Genomic DNA, 22,272 nt, shown 5'->3' on the forward strand with positions numbered 1-22,272 from the left:
CCCCCCGACCCCGTTGTCAGGTAGCAGAGTTCCCCCGACCCCGTGGTCAGGTAGCAGAGTCCCCCGACCCTGTGGTCAGGTAGCAGAGTCCCCCGACCCTGTGGTCAGGTAGCAGAGTCCCCCGACCCTGTGGTCAGGTAGCAGAGTTCCCCCGACCCCGTGGTCAGGTAGCAGAGTCCCCCCGACCCCGTGGTCAGGTAGCAGAGTCCCCCCCAGCAGCTGAGGAGCCTGTGTAATGTACACAGAGGTGGAGCGTGTAATTTACACAGAGGAGGAGCCTGGGTAATGTACACAGAGGAGGAGCCTGAGTAATGTACACAGAAGAGGAGCCTGGATGATGTACACAGAAGAGGAGCCTTGGTAATGTACACAGAGGAGGAGCCTGGGTAATGTACACAGAGGAGGAGCCTGGGTAATGACACAGAGGAGGAGCCAGCTTAGCTGAGGATGATCAGTACTGTTTCCCCCGTATGTTGCCACCGGAGACTCCGCTGTGAGATGGTCCAGCACGTAGTAGTGATGATTCCTGCTGTTGTACTCTGTGCACACTACACTGCGCCTCAGCCAATGACAGCTGCGGAGATGTCGGCCAATGTAGAAGACGATGCCAGCGGCCAATCACATCGCTCCTTACATGGTCCTGCGAGCAGCAGTTGACAGTGCACAGAATCCTGTCACACAGCTCAGGATGCAGCCGCGGGGATCGGGGCAGAGCGGTACCTGAGGGGCCTTGTGTGTGGAGGAGCCGCGGTCCGGGCACATCTGCCGGGGCTGACTATGGCCGTGCAGCGCTAGGTACGTGGCCGCAGCTCTCCCGGTGGTTGCATGCATTATTTATCAGCGCGCTCCTTATTCTCCGGCATCTCCTTCTCATGCGCCGCACACTGCCGTACATCACGGGCTGTGACTGGCCGCGGTCTGGACAGGACAATCTGCACATGTCAGTGGAGACGGCTCAGCCCTGACGGTTTCCATCTTCTCATCCTGCAGAAAGCTAGAAAATGTGCGACAGGGATTCCACCATCTGCTCCCCAGCGCACAGTAATGATGGGGCACCGGGCAGGCAATGGTTAATGGGCATTGTATGGGGAATACCCCAGTGACATGACACACGTGATGGTAAGAGGTGATGCCAGAGCGAGGGTGGGAAGGGCTTCCCCATCACTGTCTCCTGACCAGACATGTGGTCGGCCCAAGCTCATTCACTGCTTATTCTGTCATTGTAGACCGTCCTCAGGTAGCAGAACCCCCCCCCCCCCCCGCCCCATGGTCAGGTAGCAGAACCCCCCCCCCCGCCCCATGGTCAGGTAGCAGAATCCCCCCCCCCTCCCGCCCCATGGTCAGGTAGCAGAATCCCCCCCCCCCCCCGCCCCATGGTCAGGTAGCAGAATCCCCCCCCCTCCCGCCCCATGGTCAGGTAGCAGAATCCCCCCCCCGCCCCATGGTCAGGTAGCAAAATCCCCCCCCCCCGCCCCATGGTCAGGTAGCAGAATCCTCCCCCACCCCATGATTAGGTAGCAGTATCCCCCCCTCCCACCCCATGATCAGGTAGCAGAATCCCCCCCCACCCCATGATCAGGTAGCAGAATCCCCCCCCACCCCATGATCAGGTAGCAGAATCCCCCCCCACCCCATGATCAGGTAGCAGAATCCCCACCCACCCCATGATCAGGTAGCAGAATCCCCCCCCCACCCCATGATCAGGTAGCAGAATCCCCCCCCACCCCATGATCAGGTAGCAGAATCCCCCCCCACCCCATGATCAGGTAGCAGAATCCCCCCCGCCCCATGGTCAGGTAGCAGAATCCCCCCCCCCCGCCCCATGGTCAGGTAGCAGAATCCCCCACCCCGTGGTCAGGTAGCAGAATCCCCCCCCACCCCGTGGTCAGGTAGCAGAATCCCCCCCCCCGCCCCATGGTCAGGTAGCAGAATCCCCCACCCCGTGGTCAGGTAGCAGAATCCCCCCCCACCCCGTGGTTAGGTAGCAGAATCCCCCCCGCCCCATGGTCAGGTAGCAGAATCCCCCCCCCCATGGTCAGGTAGTAGAATCCCCCCCCCCCGCCCCATGGTCAGGTAGCAGAATCAACCCCCCCCCCCCCGCCCCATGGTCAGGTAGCAGAATCAACCCCCCCCCACCACCCCATGGTCAGGTAGCAGAATCCCCCCCCACCCCATGATCAGGTAGCAGAATCCCCCCAGCTCCGTGGTCAGGTAGCAGAATCCCCCCCCATGGTCAGGTAGCAGAATCCCCTCCCCCCCCCCCATGGTCAGGTAGCAGAATCCCCACCCCCACCCCGTGGTTAGGTAGCAGAATCCCCCCGGCCCCATGGTCAGGTAGCAGAATCCCCCCCCATGGTCAGGTAGCAGAATCTCCCCCCCATGGTCAGGTAGTAGAATCCCCCCCCCCCGCCCCATGGTCAGGTAGCAGAATTACCCCCCCACCCCATGGTCAGGTAGCAGAATCCCCCACCCCGTGGTCAGGTAGGCATTTATGATACAGTTGGTCTCATTCTTTCCCCCCCTTTTTTACTTCACATACCTGTCCATGTGTATGGTTATTTTGTGTTTTTATATATATCTAATAAAGGCTTATATTTTATACGTTTTGGGACTTTGACTGTAGTTTCTCTGTGGTGCATTAGGATTCCCGTGGTCAGGTAGCAGAATCCCCCCCACCCCGTGGTCAGTAGAATCCCTCCCCACCCCGTGGTCAGGTAGCAGAATCCCCCCCCCTCCCCATGGTCAGGTAGCAGAATCCCCCCCACCCCATGGTCAGGCAGCAGAATCCCCCCCCCGCCCCATGGTCAGCTAGCAGAATCCCCCCCACCCACCCCGTGGTCAGGTAGCAGAATCCCCCCCCCCCCCCGTGGTCAGGTAGCAAAATCCCCCCCCCCGCCCCATGGTCAGGTAGCAGAATCCCCCCCCACCCCATGATCAGGTAGCAGAATCCCCCCCCCACCCCATGATCAGGTAGCAGAATCCCCCCCCACCCCATGATCAGGTAGCAGAATCCCCCCCCACCCCATGATCAGGTAGCAGAATCCCCCCCCACCCCATGATCAGGTAGCAGAATCCCCACCCACCCCATGATCAGGTAGCAGAATCCCCCCCCCACCCCATGATCAGGTAGCAGAATCCCCCCCCACCCCATGATCAGGTAGCAGAATCCCCCCCCACCCCATGATCAGGTAGCAGAATCCCCCCCGCCCCATGGTCAGGTAGCAGAATCCCCCCCCCCCCGCCCCATGGTCAGGTAGCAGAATCCCCCACCCCGTGGTCAGGTAGCAGAATCCCCCCCCCCCACCCCGTGGTCAGGTAGCAGAATCCCCCCCCCCCGCCCCATGGTCAGGTAGCAGAATCCCCCCCCCCCGCCCCATGGTCAGGTAGCAGAATCCCCCACCCCGTGGTCAGGTAGCAGAATCCCCCCCCACCCCGTGGTTAGGTAGCAGAATCCCCCCCGCCCCATGGTCAGGTAGCAGAATCCCCCCCCATGGTCAGGTAGTAGAATCCCCCCCCCCCCGCCCCATGGTCAGGTAGCAGAATCAACCCCCCCCCCCGCCCCATGGTCAGGTAGCAGAATCAACCCCCCCACCGCCCCATGGTCAGGTAGCAGAATCCCCCCCCACCCCATGATCAGGTAGCAGAATCCCCCCAGCTCCGTGGTCAGGTAGCAGAATCCCCCCCCCATGGTCAGGTAGCAGAATCCCCCCCCCATGGTCAGGTAGCAGAATCCCCCCCCCCCATGGTCAGGTAGCAGAATCCCCCCCCCCACCCCGTGGTTAGGTAGCAGAATCCCCCCCGCCCCATGGTCAGGTAGCAGAATCCCCCCCCCATGGTCAGGTAGCAGAATCCCCCCCCCCCCCCATGGTCAGGTAGTAGAATCCCCCCCCCCCCCGCCCCATGGTCAGGTAGCAGAATCAACACCCCCCCCCCACCCCCCTTGGTCAGGTAGCAGAATCCCCCCCCCCCACCCCATGATCAGGTAGCAGAATTCCCCCAGCTCCGTGGTCAGGTAGCAGAACTCCCCTAGCTCCGTGGTCAGGTAGCAGAACCCCCCCCCACCCCGTGGTCAGGTAGCAGAATCCCCCCCCCCCCATGGTCAAGTAGCAGAATCCCCCCCGCCCGATGGTCAGGTAGAAGAATCCCCCCCCGCACCGTGGTCTGGTAGCAGAGTCTCCCCGCCCCGTGGTCATGTAGCAGAGCCCCCCCCAGCCCCGTGGTCAGGTAGCAGAACCCCCTCTAGCCCCGTAGTCAGGTAGCAGAATCCTCCCCCCTGGTCAGGTAGCAGAGTCCCCCCCAGCCCCGTGGTCAGGTAGCAGAACCCCCTCTAGCCCTGTTGTCAGGTAGCAGAATCCCCCCCTCCCCTCTGGCCCCATGGTAAGGTAGCAGAGTCCCCCCCAGCCCCGTGGTCAGGTAGCAGAGTCCTCCCCCCCACCCCGTGGTCAGATAGCAGAATCCCCCCGGCCCCATGGTCAGGTAGCAGAATCCCCCTCGACCCGTGTTCAGGTAGCAGAGCTCCTCGGCCTTGTTCTCGGGATGGAGACCCCCAGTCTTGTTCTTGGGATGGAGACCCCCAGTCCTATTCTTGGGATGGAGCGCTGCTATACCATCCTACTGATGCAGAGTTACCCATTCCATCATCAGGATTGGATGGAGGCTAAGAAAAGAACTCACAAAAATCCTACATACAGAAGAGACTGGGCAGACTGTTATTGCTTGTCAGCACTGCCCACTGTTGCGCCTGGAGCGCCGCTGCCATGTGCCGACCCCGCGACATCACTTCATGTGCAGAGTGTCATTGCTCACATGTCACCCATCCGGATATAGTCTATAATATTGGCAGAACGATATGTCAGCAGTGTGAATCTAGAGCCGGCGGATTGAGTTTATGTTGCCACCAAGGACAACATTAAAGTTTTTCTGTTCTCCATGTGGCTTCATAGGTGTCGTCTGGGTTCGCTGGTTTCCTTTAACACCCAACTTAATGACTGATTGGTTTTCTAGAAAAGTCCTAACTTAAAAATCAAGAAATTAGAATCTTTGTTCTATGGACTTAGGGGGGCAGAGTCATTAAACGGGTTGTTCAGCCCCGATAAACAATTTACTGGTGGCACTGATGTGTTCAGAATAACACAAGTGGTTTACTGGTCAGCAGAGTGGGCTGCTTGGGAGGCTTCTCTGCTTCAGTAAAATGACTGCAGAGGTCTGTGATTGGCTCACCCGCGGTGATGGGTGTTCTTCTGATGACACACGATCTGACGTCCTTTCTAGACACTTTTTAGAACTGTAAGGCTATGTGCACACGTTCAGGATTTCTTGCAGAAAATTCCTGAGAATTCCGGACATTTTCTGCAAGAAATCCGCAAGAAAACGGCATGCGTTTTTGCCGCGGTTTTGCCGCGATTTTGCCGCGGTTTTGACGTGTTTTTGCCGCGTTTTTTTCCGGACACTTCCCAATGCATTTTGGAGTGGGAAATCCGCAAAAAAAAAAGGGAAAATTAATGAACATGCTGCGTTTTTTGCCGCGATGCGTTTTTTTCGCGGAAAAAAACGCATCGTGCACAAAACATGCGGAATTAATTCTAAATGATGGGATGCTTATTGTATGCGTTTTTTTTTGCGGTTTTATATCGTTTTTATCGGGAAAAACCGCGAAAAAAACCGCAACGTGTGAACACAGCCTTAATGTGTGGAGCTAAAAGAGTATAAACACGTCACTCATCTGATACAAGGCATGCAGGCCATTTTTTTGGCACAAATTGATTTAACATTTTAGGGTATATTCAAGGCGCGTCTTTTCCCACCAGTTTTCCAGCGGGCGTGCTAACAAAAGGGCAGAAAAGTGTCCCCAAAAAGTCAAAAGCATGATCCTATTCATGTGTCTGGGAAAGCAATTTCCTGTTCATATGTTTAAGCTTTCAAAGACGCTGCTAATAGAAATAACGTTTCTGCTAGGAAGATACTTCAAGGGAATCTGTCAGCAGGTTTTTGCCATGTAATCTGAAGACAGCATGCTGCAGGGGTTAAAACGCAATTTCAGTGATTCCTCTTATAAAGCTCAGTGGTTTTCTTTGCTTACAATGATTGTTTTAGCACCAGTAGCTTATTGTTGCTGTATGTACTGTATTGTTGCCTTGTACTGTATGAGCGGTCACGTGGGGCCGCCGATTACAGTCATGAATATGCGGCTCCACCTCCCATAGGGGTGGAGCCGCATATTCATTACTGTAAATGAGCGGCCCCACGTGACCGCTCATACAGTACAAGGTGCAGCCAGGACAGGACTCTGCGAGGGAGCCGGGTGAGTATTTTAATCACAGCGGGGGAGGGAGCCGGGTGAGTATTTTAATCGTGTGTCAGTGGCTCCGGTACTTTAGGAAACTGTCACCTCACGTACCGGAGACACTGACGTGTGAAACCGGCCTTAGACTGAATGACTTGGGTCAAGCGTTTGGGATCTCCTTCCACAAGCTTCTCACAATAGTTGGTCAGAATTTGGGTGCATTCCTCCTGGCAAAACTGGTGTAACTGATCCAGGTTTGTAGGTCGCCTTTTCAGCTTTGCCCATACATTTTCAATAGGATTGAGATCAGGGCTTTGTGATGGCCACTTCAAAACATGGACTTTGTTATCCTTTAGCCACTTTGTTACCATTTTGGCAGTATGCTTCAGATCATTGTCCATTTGTATAACCCATTTCCGCACAAGTTTTAACCTCCTGGCTGATGTCTTGAGATGTTGCTTTAGTGTCAGAGACACAGGCCAGATTGCCCTCATTATTAGCCTCCCTGCAGGAGCCCCCACCACCTCCGGGCCCGGTGCAGCTGCAACAGCAGAATGTTCGCCCCTGCATTAGACATGGCTTGTTCCTTTTGTAGGTGTTGAGGTAGAGCGGCTCACTCTGGTGGACACAGAGGTAGAAACGGAACACTGTCTCTTTAACAGCGTGCTTGGTTTATTAAAGACAGCATAAACCAAGCTGGGAAAAATAAACATGGCCCTCTAGGCAAAACCACAAAACAGTCCTTCTCCTGGGGGGGATCAGCCCTCTCACTGTTAGCAATGTCCACAGTTCAGGTCCTTTAACAAACCACAAGGGCACAAACACTTTCCCGAGTCCTTTCTTTCCAGACACTAAGCACTGCTGCTTTTGGAGGCCAGCTACTTAAGCCCCACAACATGTGACTCCTCCATCATGTGACTGATCAGATGATTGTGACATCACACAGGTCCTGTCAGCACACGGTGGTGCAGGTTCTGCAGGTGGATATATGGTTGACATCCTCCCACCCACTCTATGGATGTCCACATAAAAGCCAACCCGTTATGCAACTTAGCTTAACCCTCACAACACTTAGTGTGCTGGATGAAAATACTCTGGGTTTTATATCACAGATGCCATTAGGCATAGTGAAGCATATCCCCCCTCCAGCACTTTACCAGTGACATTGTCACAGTGTGTATAGATCTCATACACTGGGTAGTTTATACATTAGACATGGCTTGATCCTTTTTGTAGGAGTGTACGAGATCTGACACTGTAGTATCTACATTAGTCATTGCTTGTTACTGGGTAGTAGATACATTAGACACGGTTTGATCGCTTTGTAGGTGTGCAGATGTGATGGACTCATAATTCTGTCAGTTTGGAGATAGGACAATATTTGTGTAGTGCAGACTAATTTAGGACATGGCACAGCTACTAAACTAGGCCATTTAGTCCTCTGTGTGCAGCATGTGATCCTTTATCCTTTTCCATCCCTGCATGTTCAGGGCTTTAATAGACTGTTCAGATGCAATCATGGTAGGGCTGTGTACTAGACATAGGTGGTGCACTGGTGCCAGTCTCACGTGATTAGGGCAGGTTTAACCTTTGTGTGTACAAAATTAAAGCAGCACTCACATAAAAGATGCCATTTTCTTATCAGTAGGTATTGAAGGGATTCCTGCTCATCAGAAGGCAGCAGCGTTCACACAGGCACTAGATTCTTGTGACTTTGTAGAAGTCCTCACACTTAAAACACCAGAACTTGAAATCTTTGATCTATGGACTTAGTGGGGCAGAGTCATTAACCCCTTCCCGACCTTTGACGCATACGCTGCGTCATGAAAGTCGGTGCCATTCCGACCCATGACGCAGCATATGCGTCATGGAAAGATCGCGTCCCTGCAGGCCGGGTGAAAGGGTTAACTCCCATTTCACCCGATCTGCAGGGACAGGGGGAGTGGTAGTTTAGCCCAGGGGGGGTGGCTTCACCCCCTCGTGGCTACGATCGCTCTGATTGGCTGTTGAAAGTGAAACTGCCAATCAGAGCGATTTGTAATATTTCACCTAAAAAACTGGTGAAATATTACAATCCAGCCATGGCCGATGCTGCAATATCATCGGCCATGGCTGGAAACACTTATGTGCACCCACCCCACCCCTCCGATCGCCCCCCCAGCCCCCCGATCTGTGGTCCGCTCCCCTCGGTCCTGTGCTCCGCTCCCCCGTCCTCCTGTCCGCTTCCCCCGTGCACCAATCACACCCCCCGCGCTCCAATCAAACCCCCCCGCACTCCGGTCCCCCCCCCGCACACAGCGACCCCCCCCCCGTGCTCCGATCCACCCCCCCCGCACAGCGATCCCTCACCCCGTGCTCCAATCCTCCCCCGTGCTCCAATCCTCCCTCCCGTGTTCTGATCCACCCCCCCCCCATGCTCCGATCCACCCCCCCCGTGCTCCGACGCCCCCCCCGTGCCCTGATCTCCCCCCCCCTTATACTTACCTGGCCGCCCGAGGTCCGTCCGTCTTCTTTCCTGGGCGCCGCCATCTTCCAAAATGGCGGGCGCATGTGCAGTGCGCCCGCCGAATCTGCCGGCCGGCAGATTCGTTCCAGAGTGAATTTTGATCACTGAGATAGGTTATATCTCAGTGATCAAAATAAAAAAAATAGTAAATGACCCCTTTGTCACCCCCATAGATAGGAACAATAAAAAAATAAATAATTTTTTTTTTTTTCACTAAGGTTGGGGTAAGAACTAGGGTTAGGGTTAGGGGTAGGGTTAGGGTTAGGGGTAGGGTTAGGGCTAGGGTTAGGGTTTCGGTATGTGCACACATATTCTGGTCCTATGCGGATTTTTCCGCAGCGGATTTGAAAAATCCACAGTGCTAAACCGCTGCGGATTTATGGTGGATTTACCGCGGTTTTTCTGCGCATTTCACTGCGGTTTTACAACTGCGATTTTCTATTGGAGCAGTTGTAAAACCGCTGCGGAATCCGCAGAAAGAAGTGACATGCTGCGGAATGTAAACCGCTGCGTTTCCGTGCAGTTTTTCCGCAGCATGTGTACAGCGATTTTTGGTTCCCATAGGTTCACATTGAACTGTAAACTCATGGGAAACTGCTGCGGATCCGCAGCATTTTCTGCAGCGTGTGCACATACCTTTAGAATTAGGCCATGTGCACACGGTGCGGATTTGGCTGCGGATTCGCAGCAGTGTTCCATCAGGTTTACAGTACCATGTAAACATATGGAAAACCAAATCCGCTGTGCCCATGGTGCGGAAAATACCGCGCGGGAACGCTGCGTTGTATTTTCCGCAGCATGCCAATTCTTTGTGCGGATTCCGCGGCGTTTTACACCTGTTCCTCAATAGGAATCCGCAGGTGAAATCCGCACAAAAAACACTGGAAATCCGCGGAAAATCCGCAGGTAAAACGTAGTGCCTTTTACCCGCGGATTTTTAAAAAATGGTGCTGAAAAATCTCATACGAATCCGCAACGTTGGCACATAGCCTTAGGGTTGGGTTGGAATTAGGGTTGTGGTTAGGGTTAGGGGTGTGTTGGGGTTAGGGTTGTGGTTAGGGGTGTGTTGGGGTTAGGGTTGTGATTAGGGTTATGGCTACAGTTGGGATTAGGGTTAGGGGTGTGGGGGGGTTAGTGTTGGAGGTAGAATTGAGGGGTTTCCACTGTTTAGGCACTTCAGGGGGTCTCCAAACGCAACATGGCGCCACCATTGATTCCAGCCAATCTTGTATTCAAAAATTCAAATGGTGCTCCCTCACTTCCGAACCCCGACGTGTGCCCAAACAGTGGTTTACCCCACATATGGGGTACCAGCATACTCAGGACAAACTGCGCAACAATTACTGGGGTCCAATTTCTCCTGTTACCCTTGAGAAAATAAAAAATTGCTTGCTAAAACATCATTTTTGAGGAAAGAAAAATGATTTTTTATTTTCACGGCTCTGCGTTGTAAACGTCTGTGAAGCACTTGGGGGTTCAAAGTGCTCACCACATATCTAGATAAGTTCCTTGGGGGGTCTAGTTTCCAAAATGGGGTCACTTGTGGGGGGTTTCTACTGTTTAGGCACACCAGGGGCTCTGCAAACGCAACGTGACGCCCGCAGACCATTCCATCAAAGTCTGCATTTCAAAAGTCACTACTTCCCTTCTGAGCCCCCACGTGTGCCCAAACAGTGGTTTACCCCCACACATGGGGTATCAGCGTACTCAGGAGAAACTGGACAACAACTTTTGTGGTCCAATTTCTCCTGTAACCCTTGGGAAAATAAAAAATTCTGGGCTAAAAAATTATTTTTGAGGAAAGAAAACGAATTTATTATTTTCACGGCTCTGCGTTATAAACTTCTGTAAAGCACTTGGGGGTTGAAAGTGCTCACCACACATCTAGATAAGTTCCTTTGGGGGTCTAGTTTCCAAAATGGGGTCACTTGTGGGGGGTTTCTACTGTTTAGGCACACCAGGGGCTCTGCAAACGCAACGTGACGCCCGCAGACCATTCCATCAAAGTCTGCATTTCAAAAGTCACTACTTCCCTTCTGAGCCCCCACGTGTGCCCAAACAGTGGTTTACCCCCACACATGGGGTATCAGCGTACTCAGGAGAAACTGGACAACAACTTTTGGGGTCAAATTTCTCCTGTTACCCTTGGGAAAATAAAAAATTGCGGGCTAAAATTCATTTTTGAGAAAATAATTTTTTTATTTTATTTTCATGGCTCTGCGTTATAAACTTCTGTGAAGCACTTGAGGGTTCAAAGTGCTCACTACACATCTAGATTAGTTCCTTTGGGGGTCTAGTTTCCAAAATGGGGTAATTTGTGGGGGATCTCCAATGTTTAGGCACACAGGGGCTCTCCAAACGCGACATGGTGTCCGCTAATGATTGGAGATAATTTTCCATTTAAAAAGCCAAATGGCGTGCCTTCCCTTCTGAGCCCTGCCGTGCGCCCAAACAGTGGTTTACCCCCACATATGGGGTATCTGCATACTCAGGACAAACTGGACAACAACATTTGTGGTCCAATTTCTCCTATTACCATTGGCAAAATAGGAAATTCCAGGCTAAAAAATCATTTTTGAGAAAAGAAAAATTATTTTTTATTTTCATGGCTCTGCATTATAAACTTCTGTGAAGCACCTGGGGGTTTAAAGTGCTCAGTATGCATCTAGGTAAGTTCCTTGGGGGGTCTAGTTTCCAAAATGGGGTCACTTGTGGGGGAGCTCCATTGCATAGGCACACAGGGGCTCTCCAAATGCGACATGGTGTCCGCTAACAATTGGAGCTAATTTTCCATTCAAAAAGTTAAAAGGCGCGCCTTCCCTTCCGAGCCCTGCCGTGTGCCCAAACAGTGGTTTACCCCCACATATGAGGTATCGGCATACTCGGGAGAAATTGCTCAACAAATTTTAGGATCCATTTTATCCTGTTGCCCATGTGAAAATGAAAAAATTGAGGCGAAAATAAATTTTTTGTGAAAAAAAAGTACTTTTTCATTTTTACGGATCAATTTGTGAAGCACCTGAGGGTTTAAAGTGCTCACTAGGCATCTAGATAAGTTCCTTGGGGGGTCCAGTTTCCAAAATGGGGTCACTTGTGGGGGAGCTCCAATGTTTAAGCACTTAGGGTCTCTCCAAGCGCGGCATGGTGTCCGCTAACGATGGAGATAATTTTTCATTCAAAAAGTCAAATAGCGCTCCTTCCCTTCCGAGCCTTACCATGTGCCCAAACAGTGGTTTACCCCCACATGTGAAGTATCGGTGTACTCAGGAGAAATTGCCAAACAAATTTTAGGATCCATTTTATCCTGTTGTCCATGTGAAAATGAAAAAATTGAGGCTAAAAAACTTTTTTTGTGAAAAAAAAGTACTTTTTCATTTTTACGGATCAATTTGTGAAGAATCTGGGGGTTTAAAGGGCTCACTATGCATCTAGATAAGTTCCTTGGGGCGTCTAGTTTCCAAAATGGGGTCACTTGTGGGGGTGCTCCAATTTTTAGGCACACGGGGGCTCTCCAAATGTGACATGGTGTCCGCTAAAGAGTGCAGCCAATTTTTCATTCAAAAAGTCAAATGGCGCTCCTTCCCTTCCGAGCCTTACCATGTGCCCAAACAGTGGTTTACCCCCACATGTGAAGTATCGGTGTACTCAGGAGAAATTGCCAAACAAATTTTAGGATCCATTTTATCCTGTTGTCCATGTGAAAATGAAAAAATTGAGGCTAAAAAACTTTTTTTGTGAAAAAAAAGTACTTTTTCATTTTTACGGATCAATTTGTGAAGAATCTGGGGGTTTAAAGGGCTCACTATGCATCTAGATAAGTTCCTTGGGGCGTCTAGTTTCCAAAATGGGGTCACTTGTGGGGGTGCTCCAATTTTTAGGCACACGGGGGCTCTCCAAATGTGACATGGTGTCCGCTAAAGAGTGCAGCCAATTTTTCATTCAAAAAGTCAAATGGCGCTCCTTCCCTTCCAAGCCCCGCCGTGCGCCCAAACAGTGGTTTACCCCCACATATGAGGTATCAGCGTACTCAGGACAAATTGGACAACAACTTACGTGGTTCAGTTTCTCCTTTTACCATTGGGAAAATAAAAAAATTGTTGCTGAAAAATCATTTTTGTGACTAAAAAGTTAAATGTTCATTTTTTCCTTCCATGTTGCTTCTGCTGCTGTGAAGCACCTGAAGGGTTAATAAACTTCTTGAATGTGGTTTTGTGCACCTTGAGGGGTGCAGTTTTTAGAATGGTGTCACTTTTGGGTATTTTCAGCCATATAGACCCCTCAAACTGACTTCAAATGTGAGGTGGTCCCTAAAAAAAATGGTTTTGTAAATTTCGTTGTAAAAATGAGAAATCGCTGGTCAAATTTTAACCCTTATAACTTCCTAGCAAAAAAAAATTTTGTTTCCAAAATTGTGCTGATGTAAAGTAGACGTGTGGGAAATGTTATTTATTAACTATTTTGTGTCACATAACTCTCTGGTTTAACAGAATAAAAATTCAAAATGTGAAAATTGCGAAATTTTCAAAATTTTCGCCAAATTTCCGTTTTTATTACAAATAAACACAGAATTTATTGACCTAAATTTACTACTAACATGAAGCCCAATATGTCACGAAAAAAACAATCTCAGAACCGCTAGGATCCATTGAAGCGTTCCTGAGTTATTACCTCATGAAGGGACACTGGTCAGAATTGCAAAAAACGGCAAGGTCTTTAAGGTCAAAATAGGCTGGGTCATGAAGGGGTTAAAGGGAAGGTACCGCGTTTGTAGTTCATTAATTAATCAATGTAATGTAGCATAACATGCTGTTATAACCCAGATTTGAATGCATGTAAAACAGATTCCGTGTGTTATATGAGTAGAAAGAATGCACTGGGGGCTGACATCTTGGTTTTGCAGCAGTAGCAGGGCACTATCAGTGTCAGATTACGGCACCCCATGGACATAGGAGATAATAGACCGGCTCGGACCCTATCTGTAACATTGCAGCAGCATTAGCAGTGAGCTGGGCACGCCTCTGTGGGCTGCACAACTCACTGCTGTAGGTGTGACTAGCTACCATTTTATTATAGTCCAGTGCTATTTGTTGAGCTCCACTTAGGCTACATTCAGACTAGCGTTGTGCTAGTGTGCGTCGGGTTAGCGTCGGGCGACGCAGCGGCGACGCACGCGTCATGCGCCCCTATGTTTAACATGGGGGACGCATGCGTTTTTGTTTGTTGCGTTTTGCGACAAATGCGTCTTTTTTGCCGCAAGCGTCGGACCAAGAAAACGCAACAAGTTGCATTTTTCTTGCGTCCGATTTTTGGCAAAAAACGACGCACGCGTCGCAAAACGCAGCGTTTTTGCGTGCGTTTTGCTGCGTTTTTGCGTGCGTTGTGCGTTGCGTCCCCGACGCAGCGGCGCACAACGCTAGTCTGAACGTAGCCTTACTCTCTATCGCAGGACAGAAGCCCTGACTGCTCCTCTGTACTCCAGGCACTGCAGGTTCTGGGCAGACATCCTCTGCTCTCACACGCTGCCCTGTGTGCTTCCCTCTGCTCTGTCTCCGCCTCCCCACTTGCACACAGTCCCAGTGATCTCCGGTAAACTGCACTCTCCCCCTGTGTCGCTCTCTCTCTCTGTGCGGTGTGGGGGGGTCTCTGTGCGGCGTGGGGGGGTCTCTGTGCGGCGTGGAGGGGTCTCTGTGCGGCGTGGGGGGGGTCTCTGTGCGGCGTGGGGGGGGTCTCTGCGGCGTGGGGGGGGTCTCTGTGCGGCGTGGGGGGGTCTCTGTGGCGTGGGGGGGTCTCTGTGCGGCGTGGGGGGGGTCTCTGTGCGGCATGGGGGGGTCTCTGTGCGGCATGGGGGGGTCTCTGCGGCATGGGGGGGGGTCTCTGTGCGGCATGGGGGGGTCTCTGTGCGGCGTGGGGGGGTCTCTGTGCGGCGTGGGGGGGGGGCTCTGTGCGTGTGTGCAAGCATCGTCCGATGGGACTTCAAGTCCCATCGGACGATGCCTGCTACAATGACAGTGATTGACACATTAGCCAATTATGGGACAGTAATAGTCCCATCATCCGGCTAATGTGTTGAATGAAAAAAAAAAAAAAATACTCCATACATACTGCATACATACGTGCTACATACATGCATGCTACATACACACATGCTACATGCATACATGCATAGCTGTCACTCTGATGCAGTAACTGCTGGTGATAGCAGGTCACAGGACAGTCACACACAAAATGGTGCTGCCCTGTGATGCTGCTCTTCATTCTTACTGTTGGGGCAGTAACTTCTGACATCACCATTTCCCTCCCCTTTTGGGTGGTCTAATATCCCTGGGGCAGAGCTGCTAAATCTTACTATAGCTGCTTGAGGTCTAAAACGGAAAATGCTCCCCCTAGTGGTAAATATGTATATTTGTAGAAAAATATATAATATTTTTCATATAGAAATGTTTGCAAACAGTGCAAACATTGCATTAATACATTTTAATTACTATTTTAAGCTTAATTTCACAAAAAAACAAAATACAAGAAAACTGGTGGCACCTTCCCTTTAAAGGGGTTGTCCAGCGCCAATAAACTATTTACTGGTGTTAAAAATAACACTGGAGGTTTACACGTCTGCTGTCTCGCCAGTTTATCCCAGTTTATCCCGAGTGGGACGTTTATTTCTATGAATTGCACAGTGCTGAAAACAAAACCATAAATACAAAATCCCTAGCCTTGTCCAGGCGCTAACTAAACAAAATAGACCCTGGCTACTTGTACACGGCTGAGGTAGGCCCAGTCTGGCCAAACAAAATGCCTACACTCTGTCTGCAGCACAGGTGTCCCTGCTATCTAAGGGTCTCAGGTTTTGTCCAACAAAAAAATTTGACATTTTCAAAACCCTTCTTGTAAAAACAAACTGGCCAGAAACCTGACACTCCAATCCCATTTTGAGAAACCAGAGGACATTCCTGACATAGACATCAGAGGCATCTGCTCCTGAATCCACAATGAATGAACCCAGTCCACATTTTGCCTTTGACCACTTGGTGAATCTAACTGCTGTGAGATCTGGAAGCGGAATAACATTTAACCCCTTAGTGACAGAGCCAATTTGGTGCTTAATGACCGAGACAATTTTTGCAATTCTGACCACTGTCACTTTATGAAGTTATAGCTCTGGAACGCCTCAACGTACCCTACTGATTCTGAGATTGTTTTTCGTGACATATTGTACTTCATGTTTGTGGTAAAGATTCCTATAAATGACTTGTGTTTATTTATAAAAAAAAAAAAAGGAAATTGGCCAAAATTTGGAAAATTTTGCAATTGGCGATTTCTCATTTTTCCAACAAAATTTACAAAACCATTATTTTTTTTTTTTTAGGGACCACCTCACATTTGAAGTGAGTTTGGTGGGGGGGGGGGCAATATAACAGAAAATACCATACTCAAAAGTGACACCATTCTAAAAACTGCACCCCTCAAGGTGTGCAAAACCACATTCAGGAAGTTTATTAACCCTTCAGGTGCTTCACGAGAACTAATGCAATGTGGAAGGAAAAAATGAACATTTTAACTTTTTTCACAAAAAAATTACTTTGGAACCAATTTTTTTTTTATTTTCGCAAGGGTATCAGGAGAAAATGGACCATAGAATTTGTTGTGCAATTTTTCCTGAGTACACCAATACCAAGTATGTGGGGGTAAACCACTGTTTGGGCGCATGGCAGGGCTCAGAAGGGAGGGAGCACCGTTTGACTTTTTGAATGCAAAATTGGCTGGAATCAATGGTGGCGCCATGTCACGTTTGGAGACCCCCTTATGTTCCTAAACAGTGGCACCCCCTAATCCTAACTCCAACCCTAACACAGCCCTATTCTCAACCATAACCCTAACTACAACCCTAACCCCAACACACCCCTAATCCCAACCCTAACCACAAGCCTAACCCTAATCCCAACCCTAAATTTAGGCCAACCATAAACCTAGCCCCAACCCTAACTTTAGCCCAACCCTAACTTTAGCCCAATCCTAACTCTAATGAAAATAAAAAAATGTATTTTATTATTTTTACATAACTAAGGGGGTGATTAAGGAGGGTTTGATTTACTATTCTTTTTATTTTGATCACTGTGATTGACCCTATCACAGTGATCATAATGAACCAATAAGAAAAATTTTCTATTGTTGCCGGGTGCTGGCCAGCAGATCTTGACGGGCGCATTGCACATGCGCCCGCCATTTTCTTCCCGGAAGAAGACGCCGCCTGCTGGGGGGCTTCACAGGGAGATGCAGAGACACCGGAGGAACTGGGGAGGGGATCAGGGGGACTCACGGGGGATGCAGGAAGGTCCAGGGACACCAGAGGTATCAGGGTGGAATCGGGAGACCCCAATTCTCTCTTCTCTGATGTGCAATCACATCGTAGGAGAGAGAAATTTAATGGGAAATCAGCCTTTTTTAAAAAAATAAATAAATAAAATTATCGCAATACTGGGGTCGGAAAAAAACCAAACAACCCGAATCATGTTACCTGGGGTCTCGGCTATCCTTTAGAGTCTCTGCGGCCTTTCATATTTCCTCCACAAATACAGTTCATATAAAATTTAAATTCAAGAATTCATTCTAGATGCGGTTTCCTTCTTATTAACTCATAATTATTTTTCTTTTGATGCAGAATTTTTTCTTCACAAACAGGGAGTCTGTATTGGTGGAAAATGCTCTCGTTCTTTGGCCAGTATTACTGTAGCAGATTGGGAAGAGAAATTTTATTTTCAATGAGTCCAATGCTTTCAAACCTCTTATAACTTGTTATGGCCGCTACATTGACGACAATCATGGTAATCATGGTATGGAGGGGCACGGAAGTAGAAGCTGACAAATCTGCCTCATACATCAACAATAACGATTGTAATCTCACATTCACTTATCTTTTGTCCAATGCTAAAACTAACTACTTGGATGTCACTTTCATTGAACAGGCACAGACACAATCCATTATCATTCTCCCTTACAAAAATACCACCGATACCAGTTCCATTTTAAAGGCACATTCCTGTCATGACGAGCATGTTATCAATAATATACCCACTAGGGAATTAATCTGAACATAAAGAAATTGCTCTTCTTCTATCACATGAGAGGGAGTCCAACATGGTGAATAGACTGAGGTGTAGAGGGTACTCACATTGATCTTTACACAGCGCCAAATCCATTGTCAGACAAACTGATAGAATTACCTTATTAGATCACTCAACAAATAAAATTAATGACACTTTCTCCTCTACCTTTAGTCCCCAATATCATTAAATCATAGATATAATAAAAAACCACATTCATATTTTATATCAAGATGACAAACTTGCAAATATTATAAAGAATCCTGATATATGTTTTGTAGCAAAAAAACGTCCCACACTAGGAGGTATACTGTCACCCAGCTTATTTCTAAATAATATATCAATGGGTAATACATGGCTGACATAAGTCATGTTAGCAAAACCACCACTATTTCCTCTAATGTGACCAGACAAGAATTCCCCATAAAAAGTTTTATTAACGGCAGTACTATCGGTGTGGTATAGCTAGTAGAAAGCACTTTGTGCAAGCTCCAACATGTTGTATGCACGTCAGGACCCCTAAAAACACGCTTCAGAAGACTTGTGCCACAGCAGTCATTCCTTCTGCGGTCTCAAGACACTGTTCACACATGCATAGAGGTGATACCAGCAGTTTAGTTATAGGCATAGAAATGTTTAAGTCGCCTAGAGGAGGGGACATAAGAAGGAAAATGCTACACAGCGAATCCTATTGGATTTTTAAATTACAAACTAGAGCTTGAATGTTGTGATGTTTTTATATATCCACTCTTGCCTTCTTGTACACTTGGTACTAATAGGCAACACAGGTAAACTGCATTCTATCCTTGATTACACAGTGATACAGCTGTTAACCTCTATTGAAAAATATTTAGAATTGAGTCCTCAGTGGTTGATACATTTTTAATGGCCAACTGAAACGATGGTAACACATTGCAAGCTTTCGGGACTACTCAGGTCTCTTCATCAGGCAGAGACTAATACAAAATCTGAAGAGTCACATAACAACAGATTTTGTATTACCTAGTCTATGCCTGATGAAGAGGCCTGAGTAGTCTCGAAAGCTGCCATTTGTTAACATCTTTTCAGTTAGCCATTAAAAGGTATCAGTCACTGAGGACTCTCTATCTAATATATAATTGCCTAGAATACTACTTCCTGATATTTGTGCCAACTTCCTGTCCGGAGCTAATGTCCGGAGCTAATGTCCGGAGATAATGTCCGGAGATAATGTCCGGAGATAAGTGACGTCAACAGTGTCCAGTGTCTGATTGGTTGCCGCCTGCTGCGAGCGACCAATCAGAAACGTGCCGTACTGTGACACACTCCGCCCGCCATTTTGGTGTGATTTTTGAATTTTTACCTCACAGCAAGTTTCTACTGCGTGGAGGCGGGCCCAGTGACGTTGCTCCTCAAGCTCCTGCCAAATTTCATCAAAAAAATGATAATACCATTTACCAAAACTATATATATTTAGTTGTGAAGTGGTTCAGTGACATTTTCACACCAATTTTGAACTTTTGTTTGGTGTTTTCTCCATATACTGCCTATTATTCACTGACTGTTATACTGAGAGACTGCCGTTTATTAACCTCTTCTTTGCCACATTGGGTATATTGCTCTATTATTTGCCACATAAGGACATTGTCCATTATTGCCCAGCAATTTCTTAAATAACAAGAATTGTCAAGAGCTGGTAAGTGCAGCCATTTTTTGTTCTTTCTTACTATTATTTATTAATTGTATTATTCTTACATTTGAATAAATAAAGTATATATGGATTCTAGACTCCCGATTCTTTAGAATCGGGCTGCCATCTAGTCTAATATATAATTGCCTAGAATACTACTTCCTGCAATTTGTGCCAACTTCCGTGGCTTTGTCCGGAGCTAATGTCCGGAGATTAATTGCCTAGAATACTACTTCCTGCAATTTGTGCCAACTTCCGTGGCTTTGTCCGGAGCTAATGTCTGGAGCTAATGTCCGGAGCTAATATCCGGAGCTAATGTCCGGAGCTAATGTCCGGAGCTAATGTCCGGAGCTAATGTCTGGAGCTAATGTCTGGAGCTAATGTCCGGAGCTAATGTCCGGAGCTAATGTCCGGAGCTAATGTCCGGAGCTAATGTCCGGAGATATGTGACGTCAACAGTGTCCAGTGTCTGATTGGTTGCCGCCTGCTGCGAGCGACCAATCAGAAACGTGCCGTACTGTGACACACTCCGCCCGCCATTTTGGTGTGATTTTTGAATTTTTACCTCACAGCAAGTTTCTACTGCGTGGAGGCGGGCCCAGTGACGTTGCTCTTCAAGCTCCTGCCGAATTTCGTCAAAAAAATGATAATACCATTTACCAAAACTATATATATTTAGTTGTGAAGTGGTTCAGTGACATTTTCACACCAATTTTGAACTTTTCTTTGGTGTTTTCTCCATATACTGCCTATTATTTTTGTTCTTTCTTACTATTATTTATTAATTGTATTATTCTTACATTTGAATAAATAAAGTATATATGGATTCTAGACTCCCGATTCTTTAGAATCGGGCTGCCATCTAGTTCTAAATATTTTTCTATCTACTGGCTAACATGATACCAAGATATATATCTTTCTTGTAACCTCTAAAGAAAGCATTTAAGTCTTTATCTCAGAATAATGCGACAGACCATAAGACTACCGGCTAGGGTCACATTGCGTTAGTGCAATCCGTTTAGCGCTAGCGCTAGCGGATTGCGCTAACGCAATGTTTTATATGGGGCTGCGGTCGGGGTCGCGGTAACGTCCCCGCTCTCGCAGATCCCCGAGCAGCGGGGTCCGCGGCGCGCCAGGAATCTCCGGCGCGTCGCTAGCGCGTGCCGATCATGGCATGCGCTACTGTAGCGCATTCCCATTAGCGTGAATGGGCGCGTTAACGGACGCGTTGCACGGCGTTAATTTCGCCGTGCAACGCTGTCCGTTTAACGCGGTCCCATAACGCAATGGGAACCCAGCTAACACTTCGGTCTTGCAGCCCCTGGGACTTCTTTTGTGTTACCAACATGTCTTCTTTTTAAACAAGTACGGAATAGATGTGAAGTTTTACTTATCTACACTGGAGAGCATTCCTTTCTATTTCTGTCTCACCATACGCCCTGCTCCAGGGAGCGAGGTTCTCTTACCAAGTGCCAGACATACAGTGAGCTGTCTATTTACCTCTCTAAAATGACTATTGCACCAGTGTGGTGCCTATGGTCTGTGCAGCCTCCTCTCATATACTGGCTTGTCTCTTCAGCTCCAACACAACCCACTCTGCTCAGCTTCCCCCAGCTGACTGAGGCCAGTTTCACATTTGCGTTGGGCAGAGCTGCGCAGTTCCTCTGTGAAGCCCTGCCCACTGCCGCACCTTTTCCATTCAGCTCTGCCTACGTCGGCATGCATCCTTCGTACCCATCTTTCACATTGGGTACGTGGGCCATTCGAATGTTTTCGGATGCCACCGCATGCATCGTTTTGACGCTGCGACAAACACCCGGTGTTTGGGGAGGGCCGAACCCAAACAGTAACACGAACGTCCTGGTGAAGTGTGTGTTCTGTGTTAGTGCGCGAACAGTAGGTGTTCGGTACGCTGAACTTTACTGTTCGGGTTCTCCCATCTCTGTTTACCAATCAACGTCGTCTTTTTCCCAGCGAAATTCCAATCCTATTCTGATTCAAATGAAACATTGGTACCAGTGTCATTAGTGTTATATGTCAGTGTGTCACCAGCGTGTTACCTATGTGTCCCTGTTTTAGCAGTGTTTTTCCAGTATGGATAAAGAAATAAATTACAAAGCTTTTCCTATACATTGCAGTGTTACACACATACACCACGTGGATGTCATCTGTGTGAGGTACCGTATGTGTTTTTCACAGACCCATAGACTTTTATTGGCCTTTGTCATTCGTGCTGCCGGGGGGAAAAAAAAACAGACATGTCTCCGTCTGCGTTAGGACACACGGTCTGTCAAAAACAGACATGTGACTAGCACCAAAGATTTATAATGGGTACATGAGGTATCCGTGAAAAGAATGGATACTACACATACTGGAAACACGAACATGTGAAGGAGGCCTGAGACAGAATAAAAGTGCACAAGCAGGGCAGTTTTAGACAAAGTGGGGCCCTGGGCAAAAGTTTAAACATATTGCACCATTACACAGAAACATTTCTGTTGTATTTACATGCACTGAGTTCAGGCCGCTAAACGAGCGTGATCAACAATGTTGAAGTCGTTTGATTTTTTACATTGGCTGCGGAACAGTAATGGACACAGAAAGATTACTAATAGATCAGTCGTCTCCCATCCTGCCCCCTGTGTCTCCCATCCTGCCCCCTGTGTCTCCCATCCTGCCCCCTGTGTCTCCCATCCTGCCCCCTGTGTCTCCCATC

General features: G+C 48.5%; 1 protein-coding gene across 1 annotated transcript in view; it reads left to right on the plus strand.

The window, feature by feature from the left end:
- Positions 1-657: 657 nt before the first annotated feature.
- HECW2 (HECT, C2 and WW domain containing E3 ubiquitin protein ligase 2) overlaps positions 658-22,272 on the plus strand; it is a 378,118-nt gene continuing 356,503 nt past the window's right edge. Inside the window, exon 1 of the mRNA XM_069733887.1 lies at positions 658-795. The gene's annotated coding sequence lies outside the window, so the exon portion shown is untranslated. The remainder of the gene's footprint in view (positions 796-22,272) is intronic.

Source organism: Ranitomeya imitator, chromosome 7 (genome assembly GCF_032444005.1).
Source record: "Ranitomeya imitator isolate aRanImi1 chromosome 7, aRanImi1.pri, whole genome shotgun sequence".
NCBI lineage: Eukaryota > Metazoa > Chordata > Amphibia > Anura > Dendrobatidae > Ranitomeya > Ranitomeya imitator.